Source organism: Cottoperca gobio, chromosome 13 (assembly GCF_900634415.1).
Source record: "Cottoperca gobio chromosome 13, fCotGob3.1, whole genome shotgun sequence".
In the NCBI taxonomy this organism is placed as follows: Eukaryota; Metazoa; Chordata; class Actinopteri; order Perciformes; family Bovichtidae; genus Cottoperca; species Cottoperca gobio.
Window position 1 is genome coordinate 1562936 of NC_041367.1, and position 21238 is coordinate 1584173.

Here is a 21238-nt window from a genome sequence, read left to right on the forward strand (position 1 = left end):
GTGTGTGTTCATAAAGCCTGAGGGTATTAAGCCTAATTATAACATTCTTCTGATTAATCGTGTCTGGCGCTGCGTGCAGCTCGTGCAGCCGGACCACACACTCTATAAATAAAGTCTAAGTCAATAACAACGTTAAGGATCACTCATAGTCTTGTCAGCTCTGTTTGCTAAGCTTGAATAATTCAGCCAATGAGCAGACACACACACACACACACACACACACACACACACACTAGAAAAGTACAAGCAGTGGCGCTGTAATCACCTGCGGATACACACTTTGGCGTACAGATGTGGACACACACACACACACACACACACACACACACACACACACACACTGTTTGCTTTCTTAATCAGCCCTCCCCATTAAAGATGAAGACAGATCACACCTGCGTAATTCCAAAGCGAGGACATTACTTTTATTAATGAACCCTCCTGCTCTGAAAAGGCTGTTATTTCTTTAATACACCCCAGAGTGTAATTAAAGGGAACTATTTTAATGGTATTTCATACGACCAGATGATGACAGATCTTCGGACGCAGCAGAACTGCCAACAGGTCTTTCAGCTGCACAGTCAGACATATTCAAATCAATCCAAATTAAAATAAACTGATTTTTTCTTCACATTATTGTTATTTTTCCACCATTTCTAACTGGAAACAAATCCTCTCTGTTCCACACACACACACACACACACACACACACACACACACACACACACACACACACACACACACACACAGTGTGCTTGTTAGCCTTACACATGTATTAAATGATTGTTTTTAGAGCGTCGGTACATCCCTCAGAGTTGTGTGTGACCGCCACAGTCGGACTGTTTGGCTCTGAGCTGCAGTTATTTATCAAGGTGTGTGTTCACGTGATGCTCTGCATGGTGTCGCGGGGACGCTGCTAAAGACTCTCCTGCTGAGACCAATATGCTCCCGCTGCGCTCATTTGGACTCCTGAGTGAAATAAACAATATATAAATGTAATAAAATGTAAAACCTAAATACACACATGCACAATAAGTCCCTCTCTGTCTTTGTCATCTTCTCAGACACATCGAGGGAAACACTCGCAGCCTTGTATAAGCATGTGAGCCAGTAACTCACATCTGAGACAACCCCCCCTGGGTTAAAGAATTTGTTTTTTCCTCAGTGTTGTGCTCTAACATGACCTCCGGATCACGCCAGCAGCTGCTTCTGTCATTCTCACCATGTTCAATGTGCGTGTGTGTGTGTGTGTGTGTGTGAACCCTTTCTGATTGTCTATGTCTCTACCATGTGTGGCGACACCGGTTGGCACAGAAAGCTTTCTGTAGTTCCATGTTCTCCTCGTATGACCGTTGTTGTCAAAGCATTATCTTAATAACACTTAGCGCTGTTGTGAGGTCGAGGCATGTTTAGAAATGATATCTCCCTCTTAAAGTGACAGAACCCAGAATGAGACCCCTCCCCATTCAAGCAGTAAACACTAATGAAACTCTACAGTTCCACAGTAACGCAGCACCCATCAGTCCGCTCGCTGACCGCGTGTCGTGTTATGTATGTGTAGGTGTAGATGATTAGATTTATTGCGTTTGCTGGCGGATTACAGCCGCTCGTATCTCAGAGCGCCCGCTCGTATCTCAGAGCGCCCGCTCGTATCTCAGAGCGCCCGCTCCTGATGACCCTGCAGCCGAGCCAGCTGATGGAAACGTTCTGAAGTCACATTTCTTTTTCTCAAATATCTCAAATGTTTGCTTAAAATGAGCTCGACAGCTGAATGGAAACACAAGAAACGGTTTACTTCCTGACTCATACACAACTAATTCTCCTCGTGTAAAAACATCTCAATGTTTAGTGACCTTTGACCCCCTGAAGTATTTTCTTCATGTTTAGGGTTTTTCTGATGAATCAAATATATTTCTGCACGTCTGCATTCCTCAAAACATCCGATCGGTGCGCTTCTTTCTGCACAGGAGGCAGCCAGGTGGAAGGAAGTGTTTTCGGGGTGTCTCCTCCAAACCCCAGCCTTTTCATGCGACCCCTGTACACACACTTAACCCCTGACACCCCCCAGCATTCACACACTCTGTCATCACGGGGCCTGGCTGCTGCTGACCTGAGCACTAACACATGCTGGGGACAACTTAACCTCTGGACCTCCAGACGGAAAAACACATCGACAGAGGAGAGAGGGGGGGGGGGGGGGGGGGGGGCAACAGGGACAGACAGAGGAGGATTTTACTCCAGCGACACCGGACAAAGTTTTTGACCCAAAATCAATGCATTAATTTCCCCACACTGTGGCGGACACAGTGTTCACCGTATGAGGCTGAATTTAACATGGAGATCAAGTGTGTGTGTGTGTGTGTGTGTGTGTGTGTGTGTGTGTGTGTGTGTGTGTGTGTGTGTGTGTGTGTGGATGCTTGTTTCCCTCTGTTTTAGTTGAACATTTTAAAGAGAAGAACTTGTCAGAGGTTTTCTTTAATGACAACGTTTCTGTCCACAGAACTTCATCAGATTAAAGTTTGTGTGCCAAAACATCTGAAGAAGACGGCGTGCCGCAGTCTTTTGTTCTCAGTAGAGTTTAAAACTTTATTTTTCCAAACTTCTACTGGATGATTCACAGATCCAGTCGTTGGTTCTCCCACAACACCTACAGAGTGCAACCTGCAACTCTGCAACCCTGTGTCTGCTCGCTCTGCTTGTGACACATATACTGACAGATTAAAGCTTTTAATCCACATTTCCTCTCCTCTGGTCTCTTTTTTAATTCACCTGCAGATTAAACTGTCCAGCAGAGTCTTGTAAATATTCTGAATTCTTTCTTTCTTGTGTTTCTGTCTTGTTGTTTGTGTTCTCGTTCTCGTGTCACTCTTAGAGAAGACAGCTGGCGCTGCGCTGATCCCTGAAGGAAATCAATAACAAATCATTATGATTTATTTTATTTGAACTAAAAGAGACACAAAGAGAGATATTGTCTCGTGAGTGTAAAACATAGTTCATCAGAATGATCTTTGCTCGGCTCCCTGAGAGAAACACAACCAGTAGAACGTTTATTATCGATAAGAACATGTGTTTCTTCACACTCCTCCATCCGTATGATCAGTGTGTTCCAAGATGTTGTGTTAAACCTGTACAAACTCACATTAGCTAAGCTAAGCTAAGCTAAGCTAAGCTAACCTGCTGCTGGTTGTAGCTTCTCATTTTAACGATGACTTTAATATAAAGAGATTATAGCAACTGAAATGAATCTGCCTCCTTGTTGCACTGCAGCCCTTCGTGGATTTTTAAAGTTTGAAGCGTTTGAAACATACTGAACAGGATGGACCGCTTTTAATTCAGTTTTAATACCAATTGTTTTTATTATAAAACCTTTCAATTGCCAGGATCTGCGTCCAGACTGACCACAGCTGCTGTTCTACATGATGGAGCAAACTACAGACTGTTTACAGCCGTTCACGCCGTCACTGAGTGAGTGTTTGATATTCATGTGACAGGTTTTGTGTATCACTTTCAGAGGAATCCGTGGCGGCGTAAACATTGTTTTGACAGCGGGGGAGCCGTGCATAAGTACCAACAGAGAGGCGGGACTGACTCCATTAATGTTTTATGGACTCACATGATGAGAGACAAACTAGGCAACAAAGATTTTAGACAACAATGTGTACAGTGTGTGTTTTTTTATGTGTCAGCGGAAGTGATATACATTGTGTGAGTTCCAGCCTGCATGTGTTTCTCTGTAAAGGCAAAAGACAATTGGCCGAGGGTGATGCAGATCAGAGGGGAAAGAGCTGGAGGAATGAAGTCAGACAGGAATTTGGAAATGACGGCGAGCAAAACAAGAGCAACGTGACTGCATCAATAAGAGCGCTGTGCCGCTCTGCAGCTGTGCGCTGGCACTGCTTTTAGGGGCTTACTTTGCCCAGAGAAAATCACATGTCCTCTGTGTGTGTGTGTGTGTGTGTGTGTGTGTGTGTGTGTGTTGTCAGAGGCTGAGCGGTGACTTCAGGGCCTCCCGTGTGCAGCTCTACATTTTGACTCAGAGGAACAATGTTGATATCATGATACAATAACACGCCACAAACATCTTTAATGCGACGAGGAGACGTTATTGCGTGTTGATTGCGAGCTCAAGCAGGAACGCTCTGCAAACATCAGAAGTTAAAACAGACTTCCTGCCGGGGATTTCTTTCTAATCTCTCCCGGCAGTCATCTGGACCCACATAGAGACATCTGTCGGAAAATGTGGATTTACTTCTTTACCCATGGCTTCCTACTCAAAGGATACATCTGCAACATTTCATATCTATTTTTCTACTCCATCTCCCGCTGATAATAACCATTCTGTACCTACTCTCTATTTCAGGGTCTTTCCTGGAAATAGAAGCGTCTGCGTCACAGGAAGTGATGCATTTTATGTTTGGGATTTGTTGGGATTTGATGAACAGACGAAGACCGACTCTGACTGCATGGAGGGAATCACAAACCAAACAAAGATGGTGGGTTCTGTTGCTGTTTGGAATTAAATGTAAAGAAATATTAAAAATGTTTTAGGAAGTACACTTTCCTGCCATGAGTTACTCTGTTCACTGAATATGCAGCAACAGTTAGCTTAGCTTAGCATAACGACTGGAAACAGATGTTTAGCTAAGCTAACAGACTGTAATTTAATATTGAATAGAAAGATATGAGACTAGTAAAAATATTCTTATCTAACTTTCTGGAAGAAGCAAATAGGCATATTTCACAAAATGTTTGAACAAGACTAAAATGTATAAGTAAATAGTCAGACAGTACGGAATGATGTGGCCCATATACTTTATACTAAATACAAACGACCCTAAATCCCTCATGCATACCATAAGTGCTCAGAAATCATACGTACGTATATAATAATAAAAGGCTCATTCTTGGTTCACGTACGTCCATCCTCTGTGACATATTGTATAGTTTTATATTTGTTTTTGCACAAATGTTGTCACTAATGATGCTCACCTAAGTTTACCTGCAGCCTACATACAGATAGGATTTTGTTTACAGGTTTAACATCAGCAGAAACATTCTGCATGAACTCAGAACACACAGAAGGGAAGCTGCTTATTTATGTTTAACAACATTTCCTAAACTAAAACGTAAAACGTATAAACGTGCAACCAAACAAAGTAAACTTTACTTCCAACTTTTACTCCTCTTAATCAACTCTAAATGTACAGTTTATATTTGAGATGAAGAAACTGCTACATGTTACAGGATCAAGTTGTTGCTGGTTTTGTTTCCACATTCACCATCAGTCCATATAAATATGACAGCATGGCTGTAATGTTGAAGTCTTTATCAGGATTTGCATCATTTTAATTTTATGTAGGAAAACCACAAATATAAAGACACACAACAAACCTCTATTATGTAACAAACTGCAAATTGTAAAAATAAGGCTGTTTGAACATTTTTAACCCATCTATTTAAAGAATAAATGCTGGGAAGCACAGTATACGTCATAAGAATCTAACAAGATAATTATTTTCTGAACATTTAATCTACTCATTGCTTTAAATTAGGAGATTCATTTTATCAATTTGAAAGTATTTTAAATTGACAAATGTATCTTAGTACATTGAGTTACTAATAACAGAACAGTTTATTCAATGAAACTTATACTGATATTTTACAGAGTAGAGGAATCTAAAGTTAAGTGCACAGTGTAAGTGAAGCTGTTGAAACGTTGTACTCTGTTACAGACCGAAGCTTCTGCACACAGAACCGCCTACGAGCTGCACAACCAAATGCAACGAGTTTTATCCGGGAGTCCAAACCCCCCTGTACTTGTGGTTACGTCACGTTGGCGAGTGTGAAAGCTGAAAAGACAAGAGAAAGAAAGTGATTAAGATGCAGAGTGAATTAAGAGCAGGAAGGGAACACAACGCAGTGAGGAAAGTTGGTTGTAATTTGCACTCACATCCTTCAATAAGGGTGTGGTACAGAGGGTACAGAGGGTACAGAGGGCACAGAGGGCACAGAGGGCACAGAGGGTACAGAGAGCACAGAGGGCACAGAGGGTACAGAGGGCACAGAGGGTACTGAGGGTACAGAGGGTACTGAGGGCACAGAGGGCACAGAGGGTACAGAGGGTACAGAGGGCACAGAGGGCACAGAGGGTACAGAGGGCACAGAGGGTACAGAGGGCACAGAGGGTACAGAGGGTACAGAGGGCACAGAGGGCACAGAGGGTACAGAGGGCACAGAGGGTACTGAGGGTACAGAGGGCACAGAGGGTACAAAGGGCACAGAGGGTACTGAGGGTACAGAGGGCACAGAGGGTACAGAGGGCACAGAGGGCACAGAGGGCACAGAGGCTACAGAGGGCACAGAGGGTACAGAGGATACTGAGGGTACAGAGGGTTCAAAGGGCACAGAGGGTACTGAGGGCACAGAGGGTACAGAAGGTACTGAGGGTACATAGGGTACAGAGGGTACTGAGGGTACTGAGGGCACATAGGGTACAGAGGGCACAGAGGGCACAGAGGGTACAGAGGGTACTGAGGGCACAGAGGGTACTTAGGGTACAGAGGGCACAGAGGGTACTGAGGGTACAGAGTGTACTGAGGGTACTGAATCTACAGAGGGTACAGAGGGTACTGAGTGTACAGAGGGCACAGAGGGTACTGAGTGTACAGAGGGTACTGAGTGTACAGTGGGCACAGAGGGTACTGAGGGTACAGAGGGTACAGATGGTACTGAGGGCACAGAGGGTACTGAGGGTACAGATGGTACTGAGGGTACAGAGGGTACCGAGGGCACAGAGGGTACTGAGTGTACAGAGGGTACATATGGTACTGAGGGTACAGAGGGTATTGAGGGTACATATGGTACATAGGGTACTGATGGTACAGAGGGTACAGAGGGTACAGAGGGTACTGAGGGTACAGAGGGTACTGAGAGTACTGAGGGTACAGAGGGTACAGAGGGTACAGAGGGTACTCAGGGTACTGAGGGTACAGAGGGTACAGAGGGTACTGAGGGTACAGAGGGTAGAGAGGGTACTGAGGGTACAGAGGGTACAGAGGGTACATATGGTACATAGGGTACTGATGGTACAGAGGGTACAGAGGGTACAGAGGGTACTGAGGGTACAGAGGGTACAGAGGGTACTGAGGGTACTGAGGGTACTGAGAGTACAGAGGGTACACAGGGTACTGAGGGTACAGAGGGTACAGATGGTACTGAGGGTACAGAGGGTACATAGGGTACAGATGGTACTGAGGGTACAGAGGGTACAGAGGGTACAGAGGGTACTCAGGGTACTGAGGGTACAGAGGGTATTGAGGGTACTGAGGGTACAGAGGGTACAGAGGGTACAGAGGGTACAGATGGTACTGAGGGTACAGAGGGTACAGAGGGTACTGAGGGTACTGAGGCCTTGTGGCATTGGAGGTAAACTTGGTAATCTCTGAGAGAGAGCAAAGGGAGCGGGAAAGACAAAGATGGCTTTGCACAGTAACTCCCAGATCAAAAAACGAGCAGGGATTTGGTAAAGCAGATTGACGGCGGCAGATGTAAATGACGGCCAACATTTCTTGGAGGATTCTACTTACTCAGAGAAATATAGAGTCTCTGCAGAGCTTGTCTTTCGGTGGGAGAGCGGTGGGAGCTGGGAGGTATGCAGAGTGTTTTTTGGAGAGGTATGTGATGTAAAACGGTGGAAGTGGGATAGCAGCTGAGGCTGTCCAGCGCTCATGAATCAGGCTGAGGCACCGTGAAGCCACGACCCTCATACGAGCCAGATGGGCCCTTGGCTCAACACTGGCAGGGATGAAGGAACACACACACACACACACACACACACACACACACACACACACACACACACACACACACACACACACACACACACACACACACACACAGAGGCAGGATGGGAACAAACAGGCTGTTATGTTCGCTGCAGATTCAAACCTGGAAATACGAGTGTAAGCAGCATTCACATTTCATATAAAACAGTTTAGATTTATATGCATGAAGTGCACATAAAACATGCAATGTGACAGAGACAAGCACACACAGTCACTCTGACTTTCATATTTAGCCTACTTCTTCTTTTCCCACGGTAAAGATGCACATATGGAGCCTCAAAACAGACAAAAGCCAGTAAAAGGTTTACAGATAAATCAAAAAATATGAGCTATTGCATCAATTTATAATAATTCAATAATAAACATTCAGTGCAATATACCACTTGATACTTGGTCCAGTGCGTGTGTGTGTGTGTGTGTGTGTGTGTGTGTGTGTGTTTGTGTGTGTGTGTGTGTGTGTGTTATTGTTAGTGAAACATAAACAATCACGAGGCTAGCTAGCTTGAGCACCAGCTTTTTTCAGCTAGCTACCAAGCTACAGCTAACTTTTGCCACAAAACTACACCAGCCAGGTGTATAAATATTAATCATCTATATATTATACAGACCTACTGGTGTAGCATCGCTGTATACACTCTGGAAACAGTAGCTAAAGCATTTTACCTGTAAAGCTAACACAATCAAAGCTAGCAAGCTAATAGCTAACTTCTAACTAACTAACTTCTAAGAGAGCTGAGAAGTTTAGTTTGTTTGACATTGTGAAGAAGAAACGACGTCCTAACCTCCAACAAGTCAAGCATTAAACAATAACTTTAAATACTTATTAAGTTCCTTAATAAAGTCAAGAGACACACACAGAAGATAAAACAATATTGTTATGAAGACGGAAGCGTGGTGTTCGAACTTTGTCCAACTTTCTTTCATTTTGTATTAAGTTCAAACTTCAGCAGTAAGTGCTTTTGAAAAAGGAAAAAAAAAACTAAATAATGACACATTTTTAAAAAAATCTTATTTTTTTTAGCAAGGATAAAATGGTTCTCGTGAAAAAAGAGGAATAACAACAAAGACAAACGGAGGGAGCGATGAGGTAACTGCAACAGATACTCTGCCCTCAGATCATCTGAGCGGGTCAATGTTTCAATGGGGCTTGAAAAGTGTATGTTTGCTGCAATGAATGGTTTCCTAAAGCCCATCATCCCTGTCTGCTTGACTTAAGTTAGACAGACTGTGACTGATTTCAACCCATAGTGAACCCTTATGATCCCAGTTTACAGGCCACAAAAGAGATGAGCCGAGGAGAAAGAGCCGCCTTTTATAGACTCAGGTAATTATCGAGCTTTATGAGACTTTCTAGAACAAAGACACATTTTAGTTGCTGTTGATGTACACGGTTTTAGAAGTACAAACTTTGCACATTTGCATAACTTAAATACATTAACAAAAATGTATTCTGAATATCCAAGATTACTGCATATATTTGGTGTTAGTAAAAGTCTTTTTCTGGGAGGTCCACATGTTAATTTTCCTGAAAATAAATGCACAAACTGCATTGACCACAGTTTGTATGTAAAGACGTAATCTCTCCATAAACATCTCATGTTCATAAACATCTCCATGATCACAGAGACCTGTGCAGAGCAGTGTACATACACTGGGACCGAATTTATTATAGTCTCCCAGAAGATAATCTGCTTTGAAATATGGCTGTATTGACATATATTAAATTGCTGTGGCAGGATTTCTTTTCTTTGTGGTGTCGTATAACCAATAAATCGAATCCAAGTGAAGAACAAAGGGCGATGGAAGAGGAGACGGAAGAGTCACACTGACAACATATTGACAGTTAGATTAAAGTCTGCAAACACGTTAAAATCACACTTCTTCATGAACTTTGAATTTACTATCAGCTAACATGAACAGAAGCAACTTATACAAGTTATTTAAAGTTCACCAAACACAGATTTAATTCCTCTTAATACACAGAAAACAAACTATTATTCTGTTCAACTATTCCCTCACTGAGGTGTATTTGTACACTGTTTCCTTCAGTCTGGACTTTCTCTATTTTCCAAAGGAATTTCCATATTGTGGTGCGTTCAAGTGCAGTTGGAAGTCTTAGAGTTTCAAATTTAGTGCCCACTGATGATCCAACAGGAGGATGAAAATGTTCTGTGATACTTTTTCATGTAAAACTTTGATGGTAAAAATTATGTTATTATATATATATATATATATATATATATATATATATATATATATATATATATATATATATATATATATATATATTTATTTACAAGCTTACAGATGTTGTGCAATAAACTACAATAGCAAGACTTATTTTATTAACTTCATTCTACTTTTAGCTGGTAAATAAATACAATTTAGTAAATTGTACTAACTAAGATTTGATACCTTTACTTTACTTAATAACAGCCATTATTTAAAGTAATTAAATGTGCAACATACTGTACGTATAAAACTTGGGGATAGAAACTTACAGGGAGACCATGAAGACATCATTATCCACAGAGTCCTGTTTCCCGCTGCAGCACATTCACTGCTAAACACAGACCTCTGCTGGACACGTGTTGTAAACAACTCAGTTCACTTGGATTCAACATCCAACTCATCTGATACACATCAGACTCCGCTCATTTCATAAAGTTAGGGGACTCACGAGAGACAAATAAAAAAACTAATTGAAGCTGCAGAAGCAGAAACATTCTTACTTTTAATCCCTCTATGAGTCAAACTCTGAAAAATACTGGATCCTACAATTCCCACAATGCAACTCAGCTTCTGTGCATCCCTAATGAATTCCCCCAGTCCTGCAGACCTTCTGTTATAAAGCTTACGTCCGGTCGTTATAGATTCAATACACTAACTGTATGTTTCATGTTAGAGATAGAAATGACATATTTCACTAGAGCAGCAACTTTTATAGTTTCTCAAATTGGAAAATCCAAACTTCTCAACTTCACTTCATTTAGTTTTGTTTGTCTCCGTTGCCACCTGTCTGCATAACGATTCTAACTTCTTTGTTTTAACATCACTCACTTCCAGTGGCGGGCCGTGCATTTCACACCTAGGCCTTCAGTGATGTCCTACACAGTCCTACCTGAATTATTCCACCTCTTAATACCATCATTATGACGCCATGGCTCTAGAAACTATACATTTAGACAGAAACGCAGTATAACCGGGCGTTGCATCACCCTAACAACAGAGTAAATAGCAGGCATTCCCAGCAGTACAATGTGCAGCGCCTCTCGGAGGCTGTGAGCCGGGGGTACCGCTCATAGTTAGTGATTAGAAAGTGGCGGACAAACCCTTTTCCCAGCTGTGATAGGCTCGCTAGCGTCGGGGTTGGCTGTTCTGTTCTCACGATGTCTAGCTTTTCTTGAAAAGTTCGTCTTGAAAATGGCGTTGTAATTATATCTGCGACCACATCGACCTCTTCTCCTCCTTCAGCCGTTGTGGGTTGAAAACAAACAGCTTGTAGAAATCTACACAAACTAGCTCGTTCAAAGTTTGCTAGCTCTGCATAGCTCTGCCTCTCAATAGTGCGTATCCAATCAAAAGACGTGCACGTGCTGACGTTATCGTATGCCTGCTAGCTGGCCCCGGTGTCCCCAACTCGACATCTGATTGGTTAACGCCACAGTTTTGTCTCTGTCACTGTTGATTCTGAAGGCCTCAGGGCAGATCTCTTGGACCCTGGCAACACATCATGGCTGAAATATGATTGGATAAAAGCTCTAACATAGAGGCCAGCCCTCCAAATCTGAGGCTGGAAGCAGCGCAACCAAGAGGAAAGCTATGAAATGAAGAGAATAGACTATGGGGAATCATTTAATACACATTAAATTTATATTCTGATGATGTTTAGGCCAGAAGAGAAGGCCTTGCTGGCCCTGACGGCCCACCACTGCTCACATCGCTGCATGCATGTCCCTCCTACTTCTGTTTACAAACCTCCCCATGTTTCATGGAAGGGCAAGTTTCTACCCGATAAGCCCACCAGGTGGCAGCGGTCGCCTGCTGTTGTCTGGAGCTGATGAACCGATTAACCCCCAGTTTCCATCCCAGAGTGAGAGAATCCTCAACCTGCAGCACTGTGACAGAGACATGAGCAGGTCTCTGACAGTGTGTGGGGCCTAACAGGCTTTGGGTTGATTCTGTATGCTCATGTGTGTGAAAATGTCTGGATAGAGTAAGCTGTCAATCGTCCATCTTGGTTTCTTTTTCTCCTCCAGGCTCCTTAAAGCATGCACACACACTCACCTCCTCTTTGCATATTGCTGGTTGGCGCTGCATGTATGTGTGTGTTACTGCCGTCTCCTGGGCGCTGCCACCCTGCCCAGACTGCTAATGCCATACCTGCTTCTCATTAGAACGTCCCGTCTGAGTCCGGCCATCTGCACCAGCTGGTTGGCAAACCCTCTGCCAACCGTTTGATGTCGACGATGAGCTCAGCAACACACTCACGACGGTGTCCCAGCGCCAGACTTAAAAATACCTTTTTGCTTTGTAGTCTTATTCTTGAAAAGCTTGAGAAAAGTCCTGATGTTTTCATCTCACCTGGAAGGCTTTAAGGGGACCGAGGTGGGTTCGGATGGCATCAGGCAAAGGTGCTTCACCGAGGTTGGCACAGTGTGAGCTGCCTTAGATGTGCTGGATTTATCTTGGCGGATGCTTAAAGAGAAAGTGTAAGAGGTGATGTGATGGTAAACACAGAGGAGCTGGAACTAGACTGAATGTACAAAATGTCTTCCTGACAGGTAAACAGTCTGTGCAAAATCAACATCTCAAAATCTTTCCGTATCTCGTCGATATCTCCAGGTAAGGCTGAAGGAATTATCTCAGCACACATATTATAGATCTGTACATTTGTAAACAACATTAAAGGGTTGTTTCACCCAAATTACAAACAATATACAGTATATAATCTGTAAACAACATTAAAGGGTTGTTTCACCCAATTTCTGGTCATTTGAGGGTTTAAGTACGGCGCCCGGGAAGAAACATGGAAGGGCAAAAAATCTTTTGCGTTCTCTCAAAAGATTTCATGGAACAAAAAAGAAGAAGGTTAATGTTGGGTCAGTTCGGCAACATGGAAACAAGCACAACAATGGAGCGTGCACAGAAGTTTATCTTATGGAGGAATGCTATTTTGAGATGAACCTTATGAAGACATGAAGACATCAGTGGTTAGCAGTTGGTTACTCCAGAGACCGACCTCACCTTCAGTTAGGAGCTCTGAACCCGGCTGCTGTCGCTGTCATATTTAGCAAGATACATGCAAAAGCATGCATTGCACCCTCAGTTTAATATTCTGCACCCTCAGTTGAAATTTGAATCATAATGTCAAGCACAAGATGGTAGAACTGTGTCTCCATGTGCAGCTTCTATTTTGGTTCATGTATGTGAGGCAGCGTGACGTGCAGAAGGTCTGGGTAGTGAAGTAGTTCCAAAGAAAACTGTCCAGAATAAAAACCTTTTTTTGTGTGAACTGATCCTTTAAAAGCAGCCTTTGTTTCTGTGTCTCACTCTAATGGAAACTACTCCTAATAAAAAGACTAAAGTGAGTTCTGTGTTTGCATCAGAATAAGAAACAGTCAGTGATTATTTTAAGCGGCTCTGATATGACGCTGGCCTGCGGGGCATGCAGAGCCGGCTGAAGGAAATATGACGAATGTCTGCGAGGTGAGTAAACATGTGTTCAGAGATACTGGATAGCAGTAAATACCCCCACAGGTGCAGAATGACACATGGCCGAGCTAATCTCAATCTCTTCCTCTCCCTCTCCCTCTCTCTTCCTCTCCCGCAGCTCTCTCCCTTCATCGCTTCAACGTCTCACACACTTTGAAAACAAAACTTTGTAAACCAGAAGATCTAAATGAGGAAGGAGTGAGAGGGGAGGAGGGGGAGGAGGGGAGGCAACACTTTAAACATGGTGATGGCCGACTCTCGATCATGTGGAGCCTGTTAGGGCCTGCGGCCGCCCGACAGTGTCCCACGGAAACGTAAAGATGAATTAATCATCGTCTCCTCTTCCCTCTTCGCTCCTCCAGCCCTACTCTTCCTCAGACTCCTCTCTCTGCTTCCTTCAGTCTCTCTGTGTAAACACTGCACTTCACCCCTCTCTCTTTGTAGCACCTTTTTCTTTTTTGCACTCTTCCTTACCTCCTCCCATCTTCCCCATCTATCCGTCTCACAGTTTAAATCCTCCCCTCCAGCGTGTCGTACTGATGTGTAATGCTGACCCACTTTATTTGACGGGGAGGAAGGAACGACTTAGGGAAAGGAAAAGATGGGAGGAAGGACGTCTCTGCTCTCCTCCTCCCTCCCTGCTGCTCATGTCCCACAGTGCTGTGTTTAAGGTAAATATTTTTACAGCACCACTCATCACCAGGGACTGCCCTCCCCTTCTCACCACCAGATCAAATATTCATACGCCCTGCCTTCGTCTCTCTCCCTCCTCTTCCCTCCATCACCCAGTGTGTTTAACCCCCACATCATGTCATTTCTCGCACCGACACTTTTCTCCTCACGTTTCACGTCTCCATACTTCACCTCCCATCTCTGCACCGCTGTAAGCGTATGTGTTTCATGTATGGGTCACACTTCACATGCAGTTAATTTCAGTGTATTTCAGTCGGTTGGCTGAGATAATAAAGGAGCAGTGCAACACTTCCCAACACATGAATGTGATGGCAATACAAAAGTGATGCATCTTCAGTGAAGCTGAAAGAATCACTGAAGCAGACTCACCAGTCCCGATGAACAACATGCATCTGCACATTGTCCCCAACAACACAGAGGGAAGGACACATTGTAGTGGTGACATATGTTGTGGCTCTGTGTCAAAATCTAGTTGCAATATCTTCATTATTCTAACTTTATATCGTGCTTACGAGCATTAATTACTGCAAACTAAGGGAGAAACTGTACACTTGGGGCCTGGTACGTTTCAGTATAGTTGGTCTCTGGTTGCATAATAAAGCTGCCATGTAAAGAAATAGTACTTTTCTTAATGGGTACAGGGGGGGGGGGGGGGGCAAAGTCTCTCTCACCCTGTTGTCCACAAATAATGCCATTAAAAGATGAATCTAAACAGTTATGGTTGTCTGGATCACCTGCAGCAAAACATTCTGATGACAACTGTGCATTTCCTTTTGCTATTTCAATGTTGTGGTTCATATGTGATTGTGTGGCTGCTCCGATCAACGCTGGACGAAACATTTGAGATGTATAAAACCCGAAAGACGAGAAAAGGCAGAAGGTAAAAGAGAGTCCAGATCGAATTTACGTTCCTCTTACGAGCTAAATATGCTAAATCCTTCCTCCACCGCTGCCTGATGCAGTATAAAGTATCTCTAACACTCAGAACTGTGTATCATAGACACATTCAAATCCCTATAAAAAATACTATCTCCCTCCTCTCCCTCCTCTCCCTGCTCTTCCTCATCTCCCTCCTCTCCCTCCTCTCCCTCTCTGTCTCTGAGCTTTACATCCAATGTATCGCACATTTTAACAACATTTTGAGAAAATCGTCTAAAGAAAATGAGTGAACGCTTGTTACCATCAGAACGTTATACCATCACTCTCTTCTTCACAGTCACATGCACGTTGCTTCTATTGATACACCAACTTTCCCACCTCAGCCACGCATAAAAACAGTTGTGCAATATTTCAATGTTTCTTTGAAGTTTCTGTATTTCCACTCGTTTTATTTATGTCAAATCAAATCAAATGTATTTATTTAGCCCAATATCACAAATTACACATTTGTCTCAGTGTGCTTTACAGACTGTACAGGATACGACACCCTCTGTCCTGAGACCCTCTGTCCTTAGACCCTCTGTCCTTACACCCTTAGACCCTCTGTCCTTAAACCCTCTGTCCTTAAACCCTCTGTCCTTAGACCCTCTGTCCTTACACCCTTAGACCCTCTGTCCTTAAACCCTCTGTCCTTAAACCCTCTGTCCTTAGACCCTCTGTCCTTACACCCTTAGACCCTCTGTCCTTAAACCCTCTGTCCTTAAACCCTCTGTCCTTAGACCCTCTGTCCTTAGACCCTCTGTCCTTACACCCTTAGACCCTCTGTCCTTAAACCCTCTGTCCTCAGACCCTCTGTCCTTAGACCCTCTGTCCTTAGACACTCTGTCCTTAGACACTCTGTCCTTAGACGCTCTGTCCTTAGACACTCTGTCCTTAGACCCTCTGTCCTTAGACACTCTGTCCTTAGGACGGACAGACATGCAATAGATGTCGTGTGTACAGGATAAACAACATAGTACAAATACAACATTTGACAGAAATGATGTTGTGTTGAAAAAGAGAAAGTTTGGATGAATCCAGGAAAATGTCAAAAAGGCTTCCCGGTGTCCAGCAGGACCAGGGCAGCAGGCGCAGCCACGATTCATGATCCTGACGTAAACTTTATTAGTGGCAACCTGCCACATGAGAGACACAGAAACTCCGGGGATGATGCCCCGGATGATGAGTTACAGACAGATAGAGAGGGAGAAGAAGAGAGGGGAGGGAGGGGAGGAGAGAGGAAGAGAAGGAAGAGAGCAGGGAGGTGTCCCCCGGCAGTCTAAGCCTATAGCAGCATAACTAGGGGCTGATCCAGGGCAAACCTGAGCCAGCCCTAACTATAAGCTTTATCAAAAAGGAAAGTCTTTAGCCTGCTCTTAAATGTGGAGAGTGTGTCTGCCTCCCGAACACAAACTGGAAGCTGGTTCCACTGGAGAGGAGCTTGATAGCTGAAGGCTCTGGCTCCCATTGTACTCATAGAGACTCTAGGAACTACAAGTAACCCTGCAGTCTGGGAGCGTAATGCTCTAGTTGGTTTATAAGGTACTATGAGATCTTTAAGATATGCTGGAGCCTGACCATTAATTGCTTTGTAAGTCAGGAGAAGGATTTTGAATTCTATTCTGTATTTTATGTGCAAACTGAAACTGCACACAACAAGAGGTGGATGGAAACGTGATCGAACCCGAGCTGTGGTGAGGAGAACAGGGAAGGACAAGGAGGAAAGTGAGAGAGACAGAGAGTCAAAGAGATTTAAGGGGCATCTGAAGAGAGGGATGGAAGTCAGATGGATGGAGGACAGAAGAGCACGTGGCAAACCTGCCTCTCCTGTCTCTCCCGCTATGAATATTTGATGCGAGGGACTAAAACCAGCTCTGTGAACTCTGGAAATGTGTGACAGCTGAAAATGCTCGGAAGAGAGCGGCTTATAACAGCTATCCGGACGCAAAGCACAGGCAGAGGAGGCAGAAGAGACACAACGTGTAGATGCACGGCAGAGAAACTGTATATGTGCTGTGAGGGTAGAATATAATCAGCTGGCTGGAAGATGAAAGTGCAGGTGTATCCTTCTCTCAAAATACATTTACATTTTTTCCTCACAGTTTTTAAAGTCTGAGCTCAAATCTATTTTTAGTTCTCGTCTGAAAATGTAATCTATGCTCTCTAAGTGAGAAGTGCCACATTGTCCTTACTGTCCTGGAGGATTTTGTCTGTTCTTGTGAGGACATTTAGTGCACTGGAACACACACACACACACACACACACACGCACACACACACACTGACACACTGAGGGCAGGCAGGACCATTGAAATATTGATGGAGGCTCTCTCCTTGCCGTAATGAAAAATCGTCCTCCGATAAATGTTTCATCCCTCCAGATGCATCACCTCCCCATTTTTTAACAGATGAGGCAATCCGCTGTAGAAACACAAACACGAGGGAAAAGGGTCTCGCTGCAATGTGTTGGCCTCAGCTCACAGCTGAGCGGGACAAAGGTGGAGGAGACTTTAGAGCAGAAAGAGAGCAGGAAGGAGCTTTACATGTTACTCTCAACCTCACCGCTTCCCTCTCGCTCGTCACGTTAACAAGCTAACTGTGATGGCGTGATGAAGGTCAGGTATTGTTTACTGTAATAACCTGATGTGTTTATCTGCGACTGGGAAACAAAATGCAGGAGATGGAATGAAAACTACAGAAGATAATATAAATGAAAACAGGAAGAGGCTTTACAGCGCTGCTTTTAGCTAAATGCTAATGTCACAATGCTACCATGATGAGTTTACCATGTGCACCTTCTTAATAAAGCGTAGTAGCATGCTAACGTTTGTTTATTAGCACTAAATTTCAACTATTTTCATTATCGATTCATTCGGAAATTATAAATCAACAAACCGTTTTATCATTAAATATAAAAAGATTGCGAAGAATGGCGGTTAAAATGTCCCAAACCTCAGTGATGTGATCGATATGTGAGAGCCTGGTTTATTCAACCAGCAGTCAAAAACTACACGTTTTTAACAATAAATCAATTATCGAAAGAGACGCCGATTAAATTGATTAATCGTTGCAGCCGATAGTCGCAGAGACATTTCACTCCAGGAGGAGGAGGAACACAAGAGTCAGTAGAACTCGTCCTCTCTGGATGTTGATGTCTGTACTGAATTTCATGCTAATCCGTCCAGTAGTTGTTATTATTAGTCCATATTTCAGTCCTGCAGACGCACATGTTAGAACTACACAATGAGTCGTTGAGAACGTACATTAAAGATGCTGATTTAAAGGAGGAAAAGAACATAAACAACATTCGCAGAGTATTCTGCATCACTGCTAGATGTTGTTGTTGTTGTTGTTGCATTTGGTGCCAATCCATCAGATTCAAAAGTCGTCTTTCTAAACTGGTTAAAAACACTTAGAAACAGAAACCTCTAAGAGAGTAATAATGTGAGTTATAATAATGCAGATCTCCCTGGAAGAGGCAAACCTTCGTTACGGTCTCACGTGTCACACTTTGATGATTGCTTCTCCCGTGCTTGTATCCTGCAGCTCCAGCTTACCGAACATCCTCGCTGACGTGGCGTCCACGTCTGTGAGCAAGTCAGCAAGCAGCATCAAGGGAACTTTTCCTATATCCAAAACTCTCATTTTACACTTTAAATCCAGCTTTAGGACTCGAACGCTCTGCCACCATTGTGAGTGAGTGTTTATTGCCCCTTGGATGTTGTGTGCTGACTCAACATCTCGCTGCTGGAGATAATAAATAAAAAGTATACGAGCAGCTAGCGTGTGTGAAAAGTATATGTCTCCTATCAGCGCGAGCCTCCGACCCACTAACCCACTTTGTACCACACCACCATGGTGTGACCGTGCGATGCAGCATCTGCTGTGCAGCTCACACCACCTGCTTGTCTATATTCGTACACTCTTCATATACTATATGCATCTCGCATGCCACATGTCATAACTGCCAAAGTGGCCTGAGTTTGCACACAAGCTAGTTCATCTGTCCAACATCAATAAGTGAGTGTTCCATAAAACAGCGATATGCACACTCCTCTCTGGGAACGCTGGATTACACGGATGCATCGGAATGATTGATTGTCCGAGGCCTGATATGTCGTCCACAGCATGAGAAATAACATGAATGTTTTTATTGTCCGTGCATGGTGTGACTGGGTGCGGCTGCTCTGGGTTAGATTACAGCAGAGACTTGTTTGGGACATATTTTCCTGCTCAGCGACTGTAATTAGAAAAGCATTTCTGCTCCCTCGCTCATATAGAAAACGCGTACTGTAACTATAACTCCTCTGGGCTATTTTCCCAAACTCTTGCCAGACTGTAAATGACTACAACTTGTTTGATTGGCAGTGCATGAGAGCCTGACATGGAAAGCAGGCTTATGCGCACAACCGCTCGTATTAAAATGCATCCATCCTTATTAAGATTCAGAAAGGATTGGCTGATTCCGTCTTTATGGAACGCTCTGTCTCTTCATTGTTATTGAGCGAAAACCCATTAAAGCTGGGCTTAGACTTGGCAAGCTTGCAGGATGCTGCCAATACAACTCCGCTGACATTGTCTGTACCCTTGATACCTCAACCGTTTGCCGGGCTCGTGCTGAATGATAGAAATATTGGAATTCAACTGATTTCCCCTGGCAAAGCCGAGACACTTTCCCAGCTGCAGTTAAATACAATACAAGAGGTGAAACAGCTAAATTGAAATGATAAAACAGTTTCAGTGGGCGTTTTTAGAGACAATAGTGCCAATCAGGAAAGGTCCTAAAGGCCTGAATAAGGAACAAGCAATGTCAATGAATTGCTCCACATTATCCCTTTATGCCAGGAGGCTGCAGTGAAATGGCTTAACAGCGTTTCTTTTAGCACCGCAGCCATGTTTATCCTAATAACCTGCGTCACTGTGACTCCAGTGGAGAACACATGGGCCTCGAGCTTTGGACCGGCTCAGGGGCCAAACTCTCTGTACTCTTCTGTGGTAGAGCCGTATTATCAGCCATATTGCTATTCTTCATTTTGTATAGTATAACTCAGTCACCTGCTCTGTGACGGATCTCTGCAGTGCACATAAATGCATCTGCTGTAATTCATTTAGGCCAGTGCTGGGTCACCAAACAAACACACTAATAAATGATGGCAACGGTTCACGGATCAGCGAGGCTAATGGTCTGACTGTTGAAATACAAAGCAGCACCTGGATGTGTGGGAAAATGCCAGTAAATGAATACAAACTAATTTAAATATTTTTTTACATTTAAATTTTGTAATATTTTTAATGAAGTCTATATTTTTCCTACATTGCATACTATTTTTAATTTAATTATATGTACTTAATTAATAATATTATGATTTTTAAAACTGGTGATTATCAGTAATGTTATTATTATTATAATCATTATTATTATTGTGATTATTATTGTTATAATTATAATTATTATTGTGATTATTATAATTATAATTATTATTATTCTAATTATTATTATTGTGATTATTATTGTTATAATTATTATTGTGATTATTATTGTGATTATTATTGTGATTATTATAATTATTATTATAATTATTATTATTGTGATTATTATTGTTATGATTATAATTATTATAATTATTATTATAATTATAATTATTATTATTATTATTATTATTATTATTATTATTATTATTATTATTATTATTATTATTATTATTATACACTTAATAGGGTTGCTCAAGCCTCTTTCCTCTCCAAAATAAAATCCTTTGTGTGCTTTAATGATATCATTATTCAATCATATTTTTATATTTTCCTTAAGTATTGAATTAGGTGATGAAAATAGTGTAAATCAAATAACATGGCCTTCACAGGGACCACATTTCAACCCAACTAAACAGCTATGAGAGATTTTGGAGTGACGCGTAAGCCTCTCCATCAACATCATGAAAACATCAAAGCACTGAAGCTTTGCACCTTATACCTCCTTTGCAACCCAACTGTATATGTTCAGCCTCAATTATTTGCCAATTCAGTTGATAGTTATTACTTTTTAATGAAGCTTTTGGATCATTAGAAGCGGCG